The 19742-nt window shown below is 38.1% G+C and overlaps 1 long non-coding RNA gene across 1 annotated transcript; it reads left to right on the top strand.

The window, feature by feature from the left end:
- The first annotated feature begins 5199 nt into the window (after positions 1-5199).
- Positions 5200-5749, top strand: LOC141362056 (uncharacterized). Its single transcript, XR_012368032.1, has 3 exons — positions 5200-5338; positions 5428-5514; positions 5601-5749. It is a non-coding gene; the product is annotated as an uncharacterized lncRNA (long non-coding RNA).
- Positions 5750-19742: the final 13993 nt, after the last annotated feature.

Consider the following 19742-nt stretch of genomic DNA (forward strand, 5'->3'; position numbering starts at 1 on the left):
TTTTGATGCCCCAGAGTTCAGCAAAATCCCAAAATCACAGTGCAAGACATGTGGTGAAACTTTGCTATTACAAGCTCTAGCTTTGCATGTAGTCGTGTAGCAAGCCAGACAGTGACCAAGTAAGTTTGAAATGTTAATTAAACTGTTTTGAACTTTGTTTTTGTTATTATTATTTTTATTATAGAAAATATACGCTTTTATTTAATATATTTTTTCATATTCTCTGTTTAGGAGGCAGAAGAAGAATCAAGTGATTGCTTGGAAGCAAGTACTCAGATTTTCTGTAAGTCTTAACGATCACATTTAGTACTTCATTATAATTGCTAGAGATGAGCCGGACACTCTGCTGAAACGAGCATCCGGTACGGATAAAGCACCTCTGCCGAGTACGAGTATTACACCAGTAATACGTGTCAATATCTGTGCTCGGATTAAATGAAAATCATCATTGGGTAGCTGATTGTGTCAGCGTTCTGTGATAGGCTAGTAGTAAAAGCGCCCCTCCCCTACACACATACAGATGCTCTGCTCACTCACACACAGAACAGCTCTCTCTCTCTCTCTCTCTCTCTCTGCAGCCCGCATCACCTTTCAAAAATATAACATAATCTGGCCCGCAGAAAGATTTTTATTCACTTTGTTTTATATTCGTTTGATTTTTGATTTAAACGTTTATGTGTTCGTTCACATGTCGCGTCAAACAACGCGTTAAAACGAGTCAAAGCATTACTTTCCAAAGTGCTTGGGAGCGGAAATTGCGCTCCGTGTCATGGGTCGCGTCACCCGTTGCTACGCAGCCATTAACCGCGCGCTCCGTGAGGTCGAGGATAACGGAATGCGTGATCGGATTTTAATTCCTCAACTGAACCTCACGTCAATCATATCATTGTAACCATGCGATCAGTTAAACTGGTCGGGACTTTGTGGTGTTTGTCCAGAGAAGATTTGTTACTTCCGGATGGATACTCAGCTGTTACTCAGAGAAGATTGAGCTGCTGTGGGGTTAGTTCACATCAAGTTACAGCATCTAATGGAGACACCGCATATGGAGGTAGTAATGCAACACATTTTAAACTACAGATAATAAAAGAGCCATCAAAGTGCCCAGGTTAAGAAAAGATGAGGAGAAATGTACAGAGGATAAAAGTATGTATACTGCTATAATGAAGTATATAATGAAGTATAATATTATGTAGCTTGCTATACAATTACACATAGAGCAGTATTATTTTTTTCTGTCCAACTAGCTTATGTAAAATTGACTACCCATTCAAAAGTTATGGGATCACTTTCACTTATTAATATTTTCCCACATATAATAGAAAATTCATTAAAACTTAAATAACAAAGAACATAATGAAGTCAATACTATGACTGTATATTAAAAAGATAAAACCACTGCTTATATATTTTCAAGTATTATTATACATTAAAATAATAGAAATTAAACATGACATTTACAGAAATATTGTACTTTTTGAACGTTAAAATAGCTATTTTTCTAATCCGCAATAAATATAAAAATTTCTGATCAACCCATATATTAATTGCATGCTTAAAATAAAATACCGGTGAAAGCCACGCCCATTTCAAGACACACGCCCACTTCCGGGTTAGGCCACACCCACTCCGAGTACAGATACAGATCATGCTGTACTCCCTCATCCCTAATAATTGCATCATTAACACCAACTTTACAGTAGTTATTCTTTAACTATGATTTTTTATTTTATGTTTTGATTGTGCGCTTTTGTTGAGTTGACCCTTGACCAGTTTTTTTTGTTTTTATTTTAGCTTCCCCTGAAACATCTTTTAAAAGTGATCTTACCAATAAAGAAGACCAATCCGCCACAAGTAAAAGGTGCCCAATATGCCAAGTTATGTTCCCTGCTGGTTATATCGAGATTCATGCCAGTGCTTGTGGAGAAAGGTTTGTACTAAGGGTTTGCTAACATTCTACCAATATTGATTAGTGTTATTTCCAAAGTGGCTGTATTTATGCTGGTATTTATTCTGCATTTGGATATTTTGCCTGGGTCCGGTGACATGCCCCCACGGAAGAGAATTTTGAAATGAACCATGGTTTTGTTAAAGGAATAGTCTACTCATTTTCAATATTAAAATATGTTATTACCTTAACTAAGAATTGTTGATACATCCCTCTATCATCTGTGTGCGTGCAGGACAGCATCAGGATTGAGCTTCAGATCAATGGTTTTGATTACAATAGCAAACGAACTATATTACAGAACAAGTTTTGCAACAATGAAATCAAAACAATGCAGTGCTGCGGTATGTAATTATGAAGTAAAATGTAATGAACAACATAACTTTCTTTTTTAACTTTTAATTTTTTTATGATCAGTGTTATTTTTTTTATTTTTATTTCCACACCAGGTGAGTGTGTGTGTGTGTAGCTTAAAGGGATACTTCACCGATTTAGCATTCAGCTTTGTATCTGTAGAAACTGTTGTGGTTTTCCCTTTTGGGTTCTTTAAGAATAAAATACTCAAGCAGTAGGTTTCATTTTCAAAAGATAGACTTTTATTAACCAGAGTAACAAAAGCCGAGCAGTCCTGCAAAAACCCCAAGACTCACTGAAAAACTTTCCCCTGTGCTAGAGCATTTAAAGTCTTGCTCGCACGCTATCCTATTCCCAAGGGTTTAACATATGGTTCATATCATATAGAGAACATATGGCATCACTTTTTTAGGACTGTGGGTCCTTTGTTCTTACCCTCTGGTAATTTTCTATACACACACACTGGTACACTATGTGATGCTTATAACTGAACTTCATATAGAAAAACATAAAAACATAATGGTAAAGTAACTGGTTATATCCATATAGAAAAAACATATAAACATTATAGAAAAAACATATAAACATAATGGTAAAGTATTTGATACACATATTCGGATTAAAACAAACCACTTCAAAACCCGGCAGTATTACTGAATGACCATGTTTCCCTCCTTCATTTCCCCCTGAGAGGAGAGATATCTGCATTTTGGTTCTGCAAAAAAGTCCTCCGATGATGTAATATGACGATTTTTGCATCATCGGAGGACTTTTTTGCAGAACCAAAATGCAGATATCTCTCCTCTCAGGGGGAAATGATGGAGGGAAACATGGTCATTCAGTAATACTGCCGGGTTTCTACAGATACAAGCTGAATGCTAAATCGGTAAAGTATCCCTTTAATAATTAATTTGTAATATTTATAACACTAGCTTAATACCTTTATTTTTATGAAATACAGCAAAAACGTGTCAGACACTCAGGCCTTGTTTACATTAGAGCATTTGCGTTTAAAACGGCATTTTAAAATGAAAACAATCCCCGTTTATACTGGCATTTTAAAAATAATCTTCATCCACACTATAAACGCATAAAACATGACCAATCACGTAACTAGGCATGCGTATAACAGTGTAAAATAACTTATTACTCTAATAATAGCTTACCTTTGCGCATTTATGCAGCCTAGGGATATGTGATATTGACAAAAATTCATACCTGGATCCTTTGCCGGCAACTACAACAGACACTATTTTTGAACCTATAAAAATATGTTTGGGAAAGTCTTCAGCTCCTCCTACAACAACATATTAATATGATTAATAGGTTAATTTTGATTTTATAACTAAACAGAAAGGTCTTTATGATTTAAAAAGGAAGCATTCATGTGAACAGTACTAAACAGTAGCGAACTTGAAGCAAAAATAAATTTCAGCAAATGCAGCAAATTCAGCAGATACTTATCTTCTCTTACCTGTCACTGTTCAGTGTGCAGCTAATGAATAAAAATTAATATGACGTTAATTTTAAAAAAGTATGCGAGGTCCGTGCACATCCTCCGCTAGCAACACAGAAATTGCAAAAAGCGCAATCAGCTAAACGAGCATCAAATATTAATATGACGTTGATTTTATTGTTTTTAATTTATATTCATAAAACGTATCAACAAAACATTGATTAAAATTAAGAGACAAATTATATGAAACGAAATTCATTTTAAAGTAGCAAACAAAACTTAAAAAATAATGTCTGACCCATTACAATTCTCCCTTCATATTGGCCTTTAGAACGCCCTATATGGCGTTTAAAATTACAGTCTATCTTTTGCAATAAGCAAACTAAATTTAAACAAAACAACAACAACATTACAACAATATTCAAACCTAACAATACTTAAATATAAATACATAAATATAAAACAGACATTATCTATAAGGATACATGTTAAAACAAACATCTACCAACCAGCTATTATAAACGCTATATCAGATTACTATTTTTGGCAAAACCTCCGTTGCAAATCTTCATTTACCTGAATAAAATAATTTGTACTTTTAAAATGATGCGCTGTCATATTAACATCAGCTGTTCGTTTACATAAGACTCTGTCATTGTTCATTTACACTGCAGCGCAACGTCTGAGTTCTCAAACTAAAACAGGGTCTGCAGCGTTTGCGAACAAATCCGTTTATGAGGGTCGAAAACGGTGGTGTAGTGTAAATGAAAGGCGTAAACGTAGCAAAAGTAAAGTGTTTTAAAGGATAAACGCATTAATGTAAACATAGCCTGAGGGAGAGAGACAGAGAGCTGTTCTGTGTGTGAGTGAGCAGAGCGGGACACAGCAACACAATACATCTGTATGTGTGTAGGGGAGGGGCACTGTTACTACTAGCCTATCACAGAACGCTGACACAATCAGCTACCCAATGATGATTTTCATTTAATCCGCACACTCGTATTACTCGTATAATACTCGTACTCGGCAGAAGTGCTTTATCCGTACCGGATACTCGTTTCAGCCGAGTATCCGGCTCATCTCTAATTGAGACAGTGGATGTTGACACTGCGGAAGAGGCTGGCCCGTCAGGCATAGCTTCCCACACTACACCCAACCATAATCTATCATCTACTTCGTCAGCATCACTGTCTGATGTTACTGATGAAGCAAAGGGTTTGTAGCATATTACATACAATTTTCTTTCTCCATGATCTTCATAATGTTTTCATAAAGGCAATCCTTAAAATCGTATGCTGGAAATCATACAGGTCAAATGGTCTTGTGATTTTCATGTCAACCTTTCCCTAACTCTTTAAAACTTTAAGACTTTTTGTTTGTAGGTTGGAAAACTGCACCAGGCCCCAATAAGGCAGCTGAAATGTACAGGCAAACATTAATACAAGTTCAAGCATCAGAGAAACCAATGTACATACAACTTGACCTTACAAGCAGCATCTCGGACCAAGAAGGCTCTCTCATTGCTTTTTACAAAGCATGTAATGCGAAATGGGCATGTCCTCTGAAAACCAGGCTTGAAGGTGGTTTCCTAAATTGTTGATGTATTTTGTGCAAACAATATCTGAAGTAAATAAGAACCACATTGACACGTTTTTTTTTTATTTCCTAGGGGATCCTGCTGTTGGAGAAGGTGTAAACCGTTTTTTATTTTCAATGACTACACAGAAACTTAAATGTGGTTTTCACCTTAACTTTGGTATGCCCTTACTTCATTAATTTCTGAGTCAGCAGTGCGTAACTTTTCTCCTTTAGTCTCTGACTACAAAATATCTTGATTTTCAGGAAATGCTAATATTACAAGGATTTTTGATGGCGAGCCAGATCATCTCGTACCATCTTCATCTGGACATCTGGTGGATAGTGACCTGTTTCTGATGGCTGGTAGAATGATCTTTCTTCATGGAGGGCCACCCTTGTCAGGACTTAGCCCTGCTGTTACTGTTGTTATGCAGCAAATGTTAATAATTGAGAGCATTTGCTTAATTAATAGTAAATATAAATTAAACCATTTTATGAAAACATTTGTGACTTTCAGCTTGAAGGAGACTAACACCTGATGAGAAGGAGAGCATTAATGATTTGTGCTTGTCGTGGGACCTACCTCCAGTGAACAAGGCTAATCGACGATGGCTTTATGAGAGGCTTCTACATCATGCGGTAGTATTCATTTTAAGACAGTTGGAACATTTTTGACTCTTAACTTGTCTGTAATGTTATTCAATGTTTTTTTTTCTTTCTAGGTTATCGGACGAACTATGAGGCAAATCAAGCAACTTCGAAAAGGACTAAAGGAGACCATGCTGTGGCCACTACTTTGTCAGCGTCCGGATGTGCTTCCAGTCATTTTCCCACGAGAGAAAAATGATGTGTTGACCCCAGTGTTATGTAATTTTGGTAATAATCTCAAAGAACTGTAATTTTGAATGAATTTGTCATCTCCAATTGGCTTTGTTATTGTGTGTGATTCTTGAAATGTGTATTTGATTATAATTGACAGTGATTTTTGTATGTTTTTTTTGTAATTTTTATCGTTAGTGTGTCATAAACAGCATCAGCTGGCCTTCCATGGTGGAAAATGATGAAGACAAATATGATGAATGCTCTTAAAGTGTTAAAGGTCTGGAGTTGATTGAAGTGTGACATTTGCATTTGAAAGCTGTGGCAGTGAACCAGCATCATGTGGTTCAATGAGATCTCCACACAAGTGACACAGACACAAGGCAGGCCCCAACAACACAACAAATCCATCAGAGAGACAGCAGAAACACCAAGAGTGGCCAGACAACAATTTGGTATATTGTGAATAAAGAAGAACACACTGTTGAGCTCACAGCAACAAACATTATTGACGTCCAAACCAGATAAAAGTGGTGGATTATCACATTATCCTCTCCATGATAAAGAAAAAACTCCTTCACAACATCACGAGAAATGAAAAATGAATCTGGATGTTTCTGGCTTCTGTTACATCACCAAAAAACACCAGCGACCAAGTGCCTTAAGAAGCCATGCATGTAAATGCAATCCCACTGCCTGAACACTATTTTACTGAAGCTGTTGTCTGCTTATTTCATTAAATGTTCTTGGCCTTCTCCATTATTTTTATTTATACAGATTGATATTAGTTTTATCTCTCTAAATAAAGCTTTTTGAGAGCTTGTCTGACTTTTATAGAGGTCTAATCTACCCTTCCTATCTTTGAGGCTTTTGTATCTTGTGGTGAACCCTCTGTATTTCTCGTTGTAATATCTTCTCTTTCTTGTTTTGATTGACAATGCCATCGTTACCTTCTGGAGAGTGTTCTCCATTTGTTTGGACTTTGTAAAGGTTTTTTTCTTTATCACGGAGAGGATAATGTGATAATCCACCACTGTTAATTGATATGGACGTCCAGAATTTGTTTGTTGCTGAGCTCGCCTCAACATTGTGTTTTTCTTTATTTAGAATGCACAAAATTGTTGTCTGGCCACTCTTAATGTTCCTGCTATCTCTGATGGATTTGTTGTGTTTTTTGAAACCTACCTTGTATCACTTGTATGGAGATCTCCTTGAACCACATGATGTGGGTTCACAGCTTCCAAATGCAAATGTCACACTTCAATCAACTCCAGACCTTTAACATGCTTCATTTATGAAGAAATCATTAAAAAACAGACAATAAATGTCCATAAAACAGCTTTTAAGTCAACTGTCCCACCACTTCTGGTCCCCACAAAAAGGGGGAGCCACACACCAAACAGCTACAACTCCTAAATCCTTCAGCCAATTTGAACGTGAATACCCTCGAAAAAAGCTGAGAGTGTGCACTTTAAGCCGATATTCGTTATATGAAACTTTGGTCAACACCTAAAATAACACAAAATGTGCCTCTGTCCCAATATTTATGGACCTGACTGTATTTAGATGTTGCTGCAAATATTATTGTTTTAGTTGTTTAATAAAATACCTCAGTGGAAATCCATAATGTTCAATGGACTGCTGGAAGAAGGCCAAGGCTGTAGATGACAGATTGTATTTGTACATGATCTATCGGGAAAAAAGCAGGATATAAATTTGTTTTTAAAGTTTGGTCAAGCTGACCTTGTGTTGATTTGTGTTTTATAATATATTATTACCTTCCTGGAAAATCCGTCAATGCCACCAAAGATGACTATATTGTAGATATTCAACAAACAACTCCTTTTATAATAATAATAATAATATGTTTATTTTATAAAGCGCCTTTCTCAAACCCAAGGTCGATTTACATTGAAATAGAAACACACAGTCAGATAAACATTACACATGAAACATAAGGAATTTGAATACAAGTAACAAAACAACATACATTTAGTAAACGGACTATGAATTGTGTGAAGAGAAGTGATCATTAAACAGAAATGTCTTGAGATAGGTTTTGAAGAAAGGAAGAGAAGAACTGTCACGTAGAGGTTGTGGGAGGAGGTTCCATAGTTTTGGGGCCTGGGCACTGAAAGGCCCACCACCAACGGTGGAAAGTCTAGTGCGGGGAATGGGGAGAAGGTTTGGTCGGATGATCTGAGTGAGCGGTGGGGGGTGTAAGTAGTTAAGATGTTGCAGATGTATGGAGGAGCAAGGTTATGGAGGGCTTTGAAGGTGAGTAGTAGTACTTTGTATTTAATCCGGGATGAAACTGGTAGCCAGTGGAGCTGATGGAGAATGGGGGTGATATGGGCAGATCGTTTTGTATGTGTAAGGAGCCTGGCTGCAGAGTTTTGGATATATTGCAATCTTTGAAGGGATTTGGTGGGGAGACCAAGGAAGAGTGAGTTACAGTAATCTAGGTGGGACATGACGAAGGAGTGAACCAGAGTCTGTGCATCACTAATAGAAAGGAAGGGTCAAAGGCGGGCAATGTTACGGAGGTGAAAGAAGGCAGTTTTAGTGACTGATTTGATATGATGATCAAAACTGAGAGTGGAGTCAAATATAATACCAAGGTTTTTGACAATTGCGGTAGGGTGAACAGGTGAATCATCAATATTAAGGGTGAAAGTGTACGGTTTGGAGAGCATGCTTTTAGGGCCAATCAGCAGAATTTCAGTTTTATCCGTGTTGAGTTTAAGAAAGTTGTTTTGCATCCATGTTTTTAAGTCAGAAAGGCAGTCAGTGAGCGAGTGCGGGGGGGGGGGCAGAGGGTGAAGTGGTGGTATGATAGAGTTGAATGTCATCTGCATAGCAGTGGAAATTTAGACCGTGGCTGCAAATAATCTGACCGAGAGGGAAGATGTATATGAAAAAGAGGAGTGGCCCGACTACCGAACCCTGAGGGACACCACGAGTGACTGAAGACTTGGAAGACTTATGTGAACCAAGTGCATGTGAACTAATAATAGCTTTATTAGCACTCTTCCAGACCTGTCTCAAATGAAACATGTAGCAGATAACCATGAAGATCTGGATATTATAATAGAAAACCTGAACAACGTCTGCTCTAGCATGTTGGATGCCGTTGCTCCCATTCGAAAAAAGAGAATCAAAGAAAAACCGCCAGCTCCATGGTATGACCATCATACTGCAGCCCTTAAAAAAGTAGCTAGAAAAATGGAAAGAAACTACCGAAGCACAAAGTTAGAGGTATGGCGTTCAGCATGGAAAGAGAGTGTTCAACACTACAGACAGGCTATTAAAACTGCCAGATCTACCTATCTCAGTACGCTTATTAAAGAAAATCATAACAACCCTCATTTCCTATTTAGCTCAGTTGCGAAACTGACTAGAAACAAAGAACAAACAGAAACCAATAGTAAACTCCAACACAATAGTGATGACTTCATGAACTTCTTTACTAACAAAATTATGTTTATTAGAGAAAACATAGAAACTATGCAAGCAGCCACCACTCTACCCAATAGTACATTTTCCACTAGATTACCAAACGAACATCTTGAGTCTACTATATTGTATGGCGTAATAGCACTTTTTGGAGTACTTTGACTCGCCTGAAAAGTCCGCTTCCCTTCTCCCTCTCATAATGGGAGAGGGAGGGTGTTACTGCGCCGAGTCGAAGTGCTCCCAAAAGTGCTATTACGCCATACAATATAGTTCCTCTTTTAAATCTGCTTAGAAAAGCGCTATGTTTTATTTTGTGCCACCAAACTTCGTATAACTACTCGTCTTGAGTGGGAAGGGCGTTGATGTGTTTGGTCGCTTCTGGCTTTGTCTCTGGATGGTACCGTTGAGTGAATGGGGCTAAGCTAAATGCTATCGAAGCGTCGCAGCGCGCTCCAGCGCTTACGTGCACGCATACAGATGACAGAGGGATGTATCAACAATTCTTAGTTAAGGTAATAACATATTTTAAAGGGGGGGTTTAATGGTATTTCAAGCATTCTGACTTATTAACACAGTTATAGAGTTGTTTCCTCATGCTAAACGTAGGCAAAGTGTCAAAAATGCAGTTGGGCGTGTTTCAGAGTATTTCTGTGCCGAATGCACTTCGCCAGGGTTCGTACAAGTTTCGGCTAATTTTTTTCGATTACGGTTCTAACTGACGTTTCAGGGGTTTTCGATACGTATCACTTCTTTATATGGGCTTCCGCCGGAAAACTTCCCCCGGAAAACCCCGCCCAGCCGTCAGTCAGCGGGAGACGCTAGAGCTTGCTAACAGCTTATCACGCCACTCAGCTTTGTTTAATTTCAAAAGTCAACAATGGCACAACAAGAAGTGTGTTTTTGGATGTAAGGAGAAGACATCCAGCCTTATGGAAACAATGGATATAGTTTATCCGGATTAGCAGCGGAGTTTTGCGTGTGTGTTTGATGCGGTGGATTTTCAGAACCGGGTCATGACGAGTTACACGTGGTAAGTAAGACTTCTGTCTTATGTTGGAAATAGGCCCGTGTATATTATATAAATGACACGAACATGTAGTGAATCATTAGTTAAAACTGTTGTATAGTGTTGCATGATTCGTACTCGCTCCTCCCGTGTTATAACTCCTCCTTCATTTTTTCGTACGTTATCGGAAAGATTCGGTAAAGCTAATCTTTCTTTTATAAATCTGATTAAACTAAAGACTCTTCAGAGATATAAAGGATGTCATACTACTCTATAGGTACTCCAGATTAATTTCAGAAATGCAGAAACAGCGTGTGTTACGTGAACTTTAATATTGAAAATGAGTAGACTATTCCTTTAACAAGCCGATAACCTGCATGTGGCATGCTTTCTTTGATTTCACCATCAAGGTTATCAAGTTCTGAGTCTGATAAAGTACTGTATAGACCTCTAACAGTGATGTTTAAATCTGCCATTCGTCTGTACACGGTCCGCCTAGACACTCCAAGAACACTGGCAATGCATGACACAGGGAGACCTTGATGGAGTAGATGCAGCAGGTAATCTTGCGACACATCAAAGCGTGGACGTCCAGCTGCTCCATGAGTGACTTGAATTGACACTTCCATGCCTTGATTTGATTTTCCTCAGTAACTAATCTATACAGTTCTGCAAGACCATCCACAATACTCTCAGGAAGAGAAATCTGATCAGAAAATGCACTGAACAACACCATCTCCTGTGTGCATATGAACTGTAAATAGTCTAGGTCCAGAGGTTGCCGACTGAAAATGTGCTGAAGTCGAGATTGAAGCCGCTCCATCATTATGCGAACCACCTGGGAGATCAATGGACAGACACAGACAATTTGAACTGCAATATGCTAAACATTAATGAAAACTTGTAAATGGTTTATACAAAATGTAATCTGGAATATATGACTAATGTTATAGAAAGGGTGGTACAGTGGTACTTAATTCCCATTAAGAACCTGAAATGGAATAATGGAAAAACATAACACATGATAAAAATACTGACAACCAGTGGCGGCGTTTCACGAAAACCTAGGGTATGGCAAAACATTTTCGTACAAGAAGGCCTTTCAAATAACGAATCTATGAAACCACATTATATCCATATGTGTACATACTCCACCAACCTGTACAAAATCATACTATGATTGCACGGATGTACACTTACTGACTACAATACGAAAGCAATATACAATTGAAAAGCAAAAACAGAAATCATGGTTGTTTAAAATGCTTTTCAAATGTTGTCATTCTTAACTAAGTGCAACTCCAGCAACAGATAAACTAAAACAAGATAATATCAAAACATACTGTAACATCCCTTCACAAATCTTGTCATGACAGCCGCCAATAAACACTAAACACAATAAAGACTTTTAATGATGTGATAGAGCACACGTAGTTAACCCAGCCAGCTAACCAACTAAGACTAAAACACTAAATAAAACTCTTAGTAAAACAGGGCTAAATGCAAAAACAAGTCTTACCTTTTGTCGTCGTGCAGTTTTTATTCCACAAGTCACCATATTCAAAAACGCGCGCAAATAATTAATACACTTCGACTGCGCAACAATTTCCCAGTGTTAGAGAACATGTTTATGTATCCACAGAGAACAAATCATCGGAAGAGTTTGCTTTCAAACCGCTCTCGCGGCACGTTGATGTCATCCGCATGTCGGTTCCTGTATTATAGCATGAAGTCGAGCACACGTGTAAATTATCCATATTAGTGATGTACCAATGTTCAGATATGTTCTACTGAAATGATTTAAAATGATTTTTAATGAGCATCATTATAACCTGTTGATTTCTGGTGTTTTGTCTGAATGCTAGGGTATGGCAACTGCCATACCCTGCCATACGCAAACGCCGCCCCTGCTGACAACCCTTTTTGTCTACTTTTTAAAAGGGCCTCAGCTTCTCAGCCCACTTAAGTTATTTAATTATTTAGTTGGAATTCAGTCATGTTAATGTTTAATGTTAGTGCAATAAAATAATTCCCTTAATGTAGCTCGTTTCCCTTCTTCACGGAACTGTTTCATTATCGGCAATAGTTTTCGTCTGCAGTCTTGCGGTATCAAATGAGAGTCTACCAAAAAATAATCAATTCTACTATAAGATTTGTGGACATGTGAATAAAAGGAATACTCTATCTCGGCCGAGTGTTAGTTCTCCATATGTCCACCATGTTCCTGCTTTTAAGCAGGTTGTTTAGGACCTGTACTGAAGCGATTCTAGGGGGAGTAGATAGCCTATCTATATACGGGTCCAAGTAGCAATTTAGATCTCCTCCAACTATTATATTAAAGTTATTGCCATCAGGAAGCAGATCAAATACCTTTTTATAAAAGTTGGGGTCGTCAGTGTTTGGGCCGTAGATGTTCATAAACGTCAGAGGAAAAGAGTTTATGGTGCCAGAGACAACAATATATCTGTGGTATGGGTCAGTGGTCATGGAGGAGAACTGAAACGGGACATTTTTCCAAAACAATATTGCGATCCCGCAAACATGAGAGGTAAATGGCGACTGATAAACCTGTGATATCCAGCTACTCCTCAATTTTCGAGTCTCCTGTAAAAAAATGATGTCCACTGACAGTGATTTAAGATGTCTGAATACTTTCTCTCTTTTAACCACATGTCCTAACCCTTTAACATTTCAAGAGACTAACGTCAGATTATTACCTTGAGATAGTATTCGACGATTCAAGCTTTGCATAATAGGAGGAAAACGGGGGGTTATTAAAATAAATGTACACCCATGTTGCTAGTAAATAGCTTGTGGCACCCAAGAAGCACATTGTAAAATATTGAAGCAAACAGTAAAGAATTACATGTGAATAAAAAAATGAAGTATAATAATAAGAAAAATAACCGGTCTGAGACTGTAAGAACATCCCACTTACCCCTCCCTCCTTCGCGTCTTCCCGAACCTGACGCAGGATTCACAGGACCATCAAATAGAGGCCTCTAAACAATTAACGAGACTAGCAGATGTTATCATCACTAGGCCCCCCCAAGGCTTCAAAAATTTATATATGAACAATTGTTACTGTGTGCGATGAATCTCCTGTTTTGTTGTTTTATACTGTTGTCTGAGGTCTACATATGACATTTGCATGGTTTTTAGAAATTGTAAAAAAAGGAACAGGTAAGGGCTATTTTGTAGCCTGGTTTTGAGACTGGTACGAGAAATGCTTGGTTTTAATGGGCGACCGCATTGATGTAAACACCCACTGCTTTAATTTTGTCTAGCTTCATTCCCTGTCATTACATGTGGGTAATTGTTTGAAAATCTTAAAGGGACAACGAACCTGTTGATTTTATTGTTTTAAACTGTTGTCTGAGTTCTACTTAGGATGTTTGTGTGGTTTTTACATCCAACTAGGGATGGGCACGAATATTCGATCTGCAATAATAATTTGAATTTAAAAAATGCTTTTCAAATGTTTGTTTTTAATGTGCCACCAAAGGGTTACGACTTATTTAATGCTTTTTTACTTCATCTATACTGTCTTTTACAGACTTTAATGTAAAATATACATGTACATTTATTTGTATGTATTTCTGATTGTTTGGCAATTCAGATTGCAGACGAATTTAAGTATTTAGTTTTAACTCCGGGTTGTCCGTTTTGGCCACCGGCTCACGTGTTATTTAGACGTGCTTCTCCGCCACCCGCATCAGCGCTTCATGAGAGGTTTGTAAGCTTCCTGTTATATAGTCTACTTTATTTTGTTACTAACGAGACAAACACAGAGAATGAATTGAAACGGAGAACATTTATTATATGTGGTGCTCTTTCAAAAATGAACCGGATAACTGCACATGGCTGTTTAAAAGCAGGCAATAATAGCCCGTCACTTGTGGGGTGATATCAAAAATGCTGTTTCTGAAGCAAAACCAAGAAATGTGAATGAATTGTGGAATGTTGTTAAAGAATCATGGAGTGGAATAACAGCTGAGAGGTGCCACAAGTTGGTTGACTCCATGCCACACAGATGTCAGGCAGTTTTAAAAAACTGTGGTCATACAACTAAATATTAGTTTAGTGATTCACAGGATTGCTAAATCCCAGAAAAAAAAAATGTTTGTACAAAATAGTTTTGAGTTTGTACAGTCAAAGGTAGACACTGCTGTTTTTTTGAACACGCCCCTTTCAACTAATTGCCCAATTGCACAGCCTTAAGAGCGTGCATATCATGAATGCTGGGTCTTGTTTGTTTTCCGAGAATCCACTGAACCCACTGGCAACCTGCTTGCCACGTAGCAATAAAAAATATACCAAAAACCTCGATTACTCTGGCTAGTCACATTGCACTGCTATTATTTTGAACAATAGCCTACTGTATGTGCGGGCCGTATTGAAGACCTGGATGTAAACACCCACTGCTATGATTGGATAGCTTCATTCCCTGTCATTACATGTGGCAATTGTTTTGAAAACATTAATGAGTAAAAATAGCAGTGAACACATATTCAAGCCACAAAAGCGTCTGGGTTCTAGAGATGATGCACATAAATGACAAAGCGTAATGTGAAGTAGAAACAAAACTTCAAACTCGAAGTGACTAAATTACCGTATACAACTGAAGTTTCTCCCAGAAAATATCAAAGCGGATGCACTGGCACACCTGACTCAGCTGGTAGGAGAGGATGAGGAACAGCCTGCTCTACGGGTAAGTTTAGAACTAACGTTGACTCTAATGTCTAAACAGTTAAATTATATAAGGTAAAACCATGCTACCATTACAGTTAGTACTTTAGTTTATTTTCGTTTTTCTTTATTTAAATTTCGTTATTTCTTTATTTAAATTCCGTTTATTAAAATTTCGTTTTTCTTTATGTCAAATTTGTTATTTCTTCATTTAAATTTCGTTTATCTTTATTAAAATTGCATTATTTCTTTTCTAAATTTGGTTTATCTTTATTTAAATCTACCCTTTTCTGTGTCAGTAATTTGTTAGTCAGAAAAATATTAGACTAGCCTACCTTATTAAAAATATAGCATAAGTTAACAGACCTGCGGGGCCACAGTTAACAGCGCAAACGAGAAGCAGCGTGCCTCACGCGGGCAGGGCACTCTGCACTAGTGATATTAAACGCATGTTTTATAGAGAACAGTTGACACATGTTTTATATCACTTATGCAGTGTCTGTTCTCGGGGGAATATAAGCCCTGCCCGCATGTGGATACCTAGTCCCGTAAGAATAGGGCTATAGAGCTAGATGTGCAGTTTAGACGTTTTCCTAACATCATGTGTGCAATGTTCCATCATAGACCCTGGTTATCTCCCTTGTTGGTGTTATCTCTGTAAAGAACAAATTACATTGCATTATTATTATTATTGGCGTAGGATATGAGCGTGCCATACGCCAACGTCCATATTGATAAATCTCAAAGTCACAGTGGTTTTGTGTGTATATTTATAAATAAATATATAAACTGTTTACAAATTGTTAGAAATGTTTTATATATACAGAAGAGCTAAAGGAAGTAAGGATTTTCTGAAAATTTAGGAGCTTCATGTAAGTGGTCTGGAAGAGACAGTACATCTTACAACAGAGGATGAAGTGCCATTCCTGTGTGAGCAACATGTCCCTACATCTTCTGCTAGCCACAAAGTCATGTGTGAGGAGGATATAATTGGACAACTGGCATCTATTGTATATGAAGCCAAGTTGAAACAACTGGTCACACATCTACAGCTACCTCTAAAGTGGAATTTCAAAAGAAACCTGTCAGGCTTAACCACCATTTGAAGTACCTCTGACTTCCAGGGGAACAGCATGTGTCTTACAATAGGTAACTGTTTTTTATATAAAATTCTTTATAGTAGCAAAAATACATGAAATACATGTATCACCTATTAACAATTGATTCATAATACTTTATTAAAAGTGTTTTGTATAATATGTTCCAAGGCATACTTTAAAAGTTTTTTTTTAATATGACTGTATATACAGTTGAACAATTAAATGCAAGTAGTTTATGTAAATTGAGACATTCACAGTTTGTATGCATTTGAGTTACTCTTCTGTATCTTTAATTTTAAGATATGTTCAAATGGGCACAAAGTGTGGACTTGGAATTCCCAGCCCATGCTAAAATTTGGAATGCAGGCAGGAGACTTCATGATGGCCACTAATATTCTGCTGTTGGGAAATAACTATTACAAAGTGTCACACCTGTTCAATTACATGAACATGGACTTTGTAAGGAAGGGTACATTCTTTAACATTCAGAACACCTACTGCTTAGGAGCAATAAAGGATATGTGGGAGAACAAGAGTTCGGCTGCCATTCATCTGAAGAGTAAGGATGGGGTTGTCGTATTAGGTATGATTATTTAGGATTTTGTAAAAAGTAAATAATCTATGCAATAATCTCATTACATTTTTAGAGTAAAAATGTATGCATTATATTCCAAGTATTTTTGTAAAAGGCCAAAATTTCAAAAATTTCAAAATTTTTAGAATGTTGTCATTACTTTGTTATATTGTTCTTCCCTATTTTGAATATAAATTCAATTCTCATTTCTTGATTTATTGTGCCATGTACAGCTGAGGGAGGAATGGATAGCCCTGATAACTCTGCCCAGTATTGCTCTTACACCAAAATGGAAAATGATTTGAAGGAAATCATCTCTGTTGTGACTATAGATAAAAGGCAGACTGGGCAAATTCAATCATCGTGGAGAAAGAGGCGTTTGTAACCACAATGCACAAGCTTCTTGCAGAACTGAGGATTTCAGAAATATGCACCGATGCTCATGCACAAATTGCATCTACTATGAGTAAGTTGATAGTCCACCATATTCAGAAAAAAAGTACTACAAATATATTTATCAAGTGTTTATGAATTGTATGTTGTTTTGTTTTTCATTACAAGATCAAACGACTGGACGATAAGGGTAGGGTGAATTCAGGTATAGTGGGACATCAGGTTGAGAGGGACACTTAAGCTTTTGGGTACTGTAAGGGGTTAATTTTGTAAGCCAATCACAACAATTGTTACTATGTTGGAGCTGAATGTCTTTTGAATATGAAATAAAGGTTGTGATTGGTGTGACATCACAGATGTGGGCTGGTTGTTATTTTTCAAATTGCTTCAATCCTGGGACCTCACAGTAATTTATCCGGCAAGTGTAAATATATTTTAGAATAAAAAGGTTGATAATTCTGTCACTTATGGTGTAACAATAAAACGTTTGCTTACTCATAATTCACTGTCTGTGTATTAGAGATTAATAACAATGAGCATCTAACTGTATAAAATATTTGACAAAATTAGATTCACAGCACTGTACCACTCAACCTGACAGTGTTAGGTTGAGTGGGACAGTTTTAGGGCTAATGCTAGCAAACACAGTGCAGCCATTTCATGAACAAGAAAATAAAATAATAAAGTTATAAGTAATAATAATGTGTCTGAATATAACATTTTTATAAAATGTATATTTTTAATATACAAAAAATGGCATCCTTACAGAGAGGAGAGAGAAGAAAGGAGTGACAGGGCAATACAGAAAAGGAAAAGACAGAAAAATAGGAAAGTAAGAAACCTAAACCAGTGGAGTGAAGAGAAAATGGCAGGAGCTATTGAAGAATATGAGCAGGAGGTGACTGAAGGACACAAACCAAAATTAAGGTTTTTAGCCAGGGCATGGAACATCCCAAAATCAACACTGCAAAGGCGAGTGAAAGGGCTGGTGAGTGGCTACCGCCATGCCTCAAGTAAGAGCCCCCTGCTCTCAGCTCATGCTGAGAGTGTATTGGCTAGCCTTGTGAAAATGTTACCTGAAACGGGGTTCCCCTGGAACGGTGTTTATACGTTCCAGTACGCCAAAATTAATGGCATCTCTGTTTTTTCTGCAGAAAAGCAAAATGCCGGTCACTACTGGTTTGAGGGGTTCATGAAAAGGAATCCAAGCCTGAGCCTCCGCAAGCCAGAATCACTCTCAGCTGCAAGGGCCTCTGGGATGAATCCCACAGTAGTTGAGCAATGGTTTCAGACCTACACATCACTCCTCCACCGCCTACACATCCAGGACATGCCATCTCACCTGTGGAACTGCGATGAATCCGGACTGCAGGACCATTTCATCTCAAAAAAGGTTGTTGGGGTGACTGGCAAGTTCTGCTTCCAGGTGATATCAGGGGAGAAAGGAGAAACGACAACAGCCCTAACTGGGTTCAATGCGGTTGGGACTTACACCCTCACAATGGTAATTTTTAAGGGGAAGAGGCTGAGGGCAGAGTGGCTGGTGGAATGACCAGAAAAAGCAATTATCCGCGTGTCAGACAATGGCTGTATAAAATCCCAGCTGTTTCTGGATTGGGGCCAGCGGTTTGTCCAGCAGCTGCCTAAGGAGGATCCAAGACGCTGCTCTTAGATGGCCACTACAGCCATGTCTTCAATCTGGAATTCTTGGAGCTCATGAAGAAAAATAATATTCATGTAGTGAGCTATCCTCCCCACACCACCCACACCCTCCAGCCAGCAGACAGATCGCTGTTTCGAAGTCTGAAACACCACTGGCAGGAACTGGGACGCAAGTGGACAAGGAAGACAGGCGGGAAGAAGCTTCCAAAACAGCTCTAATTTTTCTGTGTTCAGCCCAGCGTGGAAGAAGGCTGCCACTGTTGAGAATGCCCAAGCAGGTTTGACTCTTTTATTAATAATTAATTGTCTTGAATTATTTGTATTAAAAGATTATCAGTAAGTGGATCATTGTTTTTACTGTCTTATTTACTTTGGATCATTACATTATAAATATTCCTCTTCTGCGGGTTTCCGAGCCTCATGGATGTTTCCTTTATCCATGGAAGTCATTCCAACTGACCTTTTTTGCCAAGACAAACCACTGAAAGGGTGATTGAGGAAACCTCAGAAACCCTTCTGTTGTCAGAGGAGGACATTTATTTTGGGGTGGAAGAAGTGGTGGTAACCAGCCAGCCTGATGAGGACGTGCATACCTCTACCCTCACAACTGGGCCAGTCCCACATGCATCCACCCTCACAACTAGGCCAGCCCCCCATGCCTCCACCCTCACAACTGGGCCAGCACTCTATGCCTCCACCCTCACAAC

This window comes from Misgurnus anguillicaudatus, chromosome 25 (genome assembly GCF_027580225.2).
Source record: "Misgurnus anguillicaudatus chromosome 25, ASM2758022v2, whole genome shotgun sequence".
Taxonomy (NCBI): domain Eukaryota; kingdom Metazoa; phylum Chordata; class Actinopteri; order Cypriniformes; family Cobitidae; genus Misgurnus; species Misgurnus anguillicaudatus.